Source organism: Benincasa hispida, chromosome 8 (assembly GCF_027475165.1).
Source record: "Benincasa hispida cultivar pf3 chromosome 8, pf3_genome.v1.1, whole genome shotgun sequence".
In the NCBI taxonomy this organism is placed as follows: Eukaryota; Viridiplantae; Streptophyta; class Magnoliopsida; order Cucurbitales; family Cucurbitaceae; genus Benincasa; species Benincasa hispida.
In genome coordinates this window covers 46,472,629-46,476,323 of record NC_143485.1, presented here as the reverse complement: position 1 = coordinate 46,476,323, position 3,695 = coordinate 46,472,629, and positions in this window count along the sequence as shown.

Here is a 3,695-nt window from a genome sequence, read left to right as displayed (position 1 = left end):
GCACCAAATGATAACAATGTCATGGCGAATCCAATTCTGTTGACAAACGATCGCAATAGACCCATTAGAGACTATGCATCGCCAAACCTCTATGATTTATGATAACATGCAGAAATGCATGCCATCTTAGTCCTTTTACTTAGAATTATGAAGGTTGTTAGGCAGAAATTGCGTCGAACATGATAGGAATCCATGAGAAAAGAAGTTTACATTGATCAGCATGGCGAATCTCAGCTAACCCATTACTTTGCTTTAATTTTGCGTTCAATGTTCTATTTGTGTAGCCAATGCAGGAAATGAACGCAAACGCGGAAACCGGACCATCGCATAGACGACCGCATGCGGAGAAACACTCCATCGCAACGGCAAACGCATCGATCAATGAATGGATGTTGCGGTAATTAGCCATAGGCGTCCATCGCATAGGAGTTGTGCTCGTCAAGCGATTGCGGTCATCATGTAGAGTTGCGGTGTTAAGCGAATGCGGCCATTAAATGATTGCGGCTATGCGACAATGCATTCTAATGGGATCAACGCAAGGTTGGCGGAATGAATGCATCAACGCATCTACCTCGAGAAAATCTAAAGCTGATGCTGACTTTTCACCTACCGCGCCGTTGGTGGCAGAGGTTCAAAAAGGACTGATGCGCCGAACGTCAGACTCAGAGCAGTCCAATTAATGCAGTCCAATTCTTCAGTTGAACTACGAACCGAGGAGACTTATTATTGCACCTATAAGAGCAAATGTACCCAAAACCAACACTCAGAGCCATCTCCAGCATTAATTGGACTGCTCTGAGTCTAACATTCGATGCGTTCGTCCTTTCTGAACCTCTGCCACCAACGGCGCGGTAGGTGAAATGTTAGCATCAATTTTGGATTTTCTTGAGGTAGATGCGTTGATGCGTTCATTCTATCAACCTTGCATTGATCTCATTAGAATGCGTTGTCGCGTAGTCGCAATCATTTAATGGCCGCATTCGCTTAACATCGCAACTCTACACGATGACTGCATTCGCTTTGACGAGCGCAACTCCCATGCGATGGACTCATACAGCTGATTACCGCAACATCCATGTGTTGATCGATGCATTTGCCTTTGCGATGGAGTGTTTCTCCGCATGCGGTCATCTATGCGATGGTTCGGTTTCCATGTTTGTGTTCATTTCCTGTATTGGCTACAAAAATAGAACATTGAACGCACAATTAACGCAAAGTAATGGGTTAGCTGAGATTCGCCATACTAATCGACGCAAACTCCTTTTCTCATGAATTCCTATCATGATCGACGCAATTTCTGCCTAACAACCTTCATAATTCTAAGTAAAAGGACTAAGATGGCTTGCATTTCTACATGTCATCAGTTTCTCTTCGGGAATCATGAGGCCTGCCCTTGATGGAAGCAGATTTGAAATGAAATCGGTGATGCTACAGATGATCCAGACTACAGGTCAATTGGAGGAAGGCATGGCGAGGACCCGCACGCTCACATTTGAAGTTTTATTGAAATATGCAATACTTCTGTGTTCCTAAACATCTCTACTGAAGAACGACTAACGTTATTCCCATTTTCTCTCTGTGATTAGGCTAGGAAATGGGTATATTCTCTCGAGCCAGGAGAGATCAATTCTTGGGAGTAGGTAGTGGAGAAATTTATGAAGAAGAATTTTCCACCTATCGAGAACGCAAGACGAAGGAAGCTTATTATAAATTTTGAACAAGATATGGACGAATCACTCAACAATGCTTAGGCGAGGTTTAAAAGGTTGGTTCGGGATTGTCCACATAATGGGTTACTAGACTTCCTTCAAATGGAGATTTTCTATCATGGTTTGAATCCTACTTTGCAGACCGCTGCCAATGCGGTAGCCACTAGTGGTCTACTTGAAAAAACATACAATGAGGCGAAGAATATCCGGGATCGCTTCTCTAAGAACCATGAAGACTGGAGAGAGAGTGGCCAGAGATTGAGACTTAAAGACTCTGATGCAAACAATGGTGCTATTACTTCATTACAAAACCAAATGACCGTAATGATGAATTTGATCCAAGGAATGGCAATCGGCAGCCCAACACCACAAGGTGGGCAAATCAACGCAATCAGTGAAAACACCATAAGGTATGCGACTTGTGGTAATGGGCTTGCGATGGAAGATTGCCCGCAAAATCCACAATCTGTCTACTTTGTGAAAAATAATCCCTTTTCAAACATCTACAACCCCGAGTGGAGAAACCACCCCAATTTTGCTTGGAATAATCAACAACAAAATTTTCAACCTGTGGTGCAAAAAGAAGGACCACAAGGATTCTTTCAACGCAACAACGGTCAACCAAAAAATCAAGCAAGTAGCTCACGCAATCCTCTTCTTTTGAGAGCCTATTGAAGCAATATATAGAGAAAAACGAGACGGTGCTTCAAAGTCAGGCCATGTCCATCCGCAATCTAAAATTGCAAATGGGCCAGATTGCAAATGAGCTGAAAAGTCGACCGCAAGGGGCATTGCCAAGTTCAACCGAACTTTCACGCAACTCGGGGGGAACAGGTAAGGAGCAATGTCAGGTTATGACATTGCGCAGTGGGAAGACTGTGGAGGAAGAAAAGAAGGAGCATAGTAGAACAACTTCCATCGCAATTGAGCCTGAGATTGCGATAACTGTTCCACTTTCTATCGTGTGGTGTGTTAGGAGTGCTTAGAGTAAAACAGATTGGAAAATAAATTCTAAGTATAAGTGTTGTATTGTGCCTTGATGCGTCCAAATATGTGCAATGCGTCGGGGCGTTAGAATTATACAAAGAGAGCACACAACTCCTTAAAATGGTGTTCAAGTTTTCCTAGATTAAACCCAAATATAAGTCTAATCTAGGTTCCTGGCAAGTCCAGGGTCGAACACAGGGATTCAGTTCACTAAACACAGAGAATGTGTTGTACTTGCAGTAGGGGTTTTCCTAAATAAATGCAAAAGATGTGTTATTTACACTAACATGTTGTGCCTGTGCAATGTGATACAAAAAAGCTGAGTGGAAAATGATGGTTCATGTGAGAATGGAGTTTTTGTAAGTGGACGCGCCGGATAAAGATACTTGTACACAAGTTATGTAGTGTGGATGAAATAGGGTGGTTTGCTTCTTTCTGTTCATACGTTAAACTCTATTCAACATTTCTCAATGCAGATGACATACAAGTCTATCTCTAAGATGCTTTTTTTTTTCTTAAAAAAAAAAAACAAAAAAAACACTAGATAAAAAGAAAATGATTGCGTACTTATTTACCCATACATTGCTTCAGGTATCCCACTTTCGTTTTGGCTTGCCCCCACGGGTGTCATGTGAGCATCCAACTACAGGTGAGAACCCTTTACAACTAAACTCATATCTAATATTCATTCCTTTTTCAAGGTATAGTTTCTTTCTTTTGACTAGATAGAGGAGTTTTATGGGACGCGTTGGTCTAGGTGACTTAACTTCATTTTGGCTTGCCCCCACAGGTGTCATGCGGACATCCAACTATGGCCAAGTGCCTATTCCAACTAAGCTCATGCCAATTAAGATTCTTTTCTTGACAGAGGAGCTGTGTTTGAATCTCTCTCTCTCTCTCTTTTTTTTTTTTAGCAAGATGGTATATTCGTTGATGCGTCTACACTCGAATTTCCCCCTCCCTAACTTTGGAAATGAGCTAGACTCATCCCAAATTTGG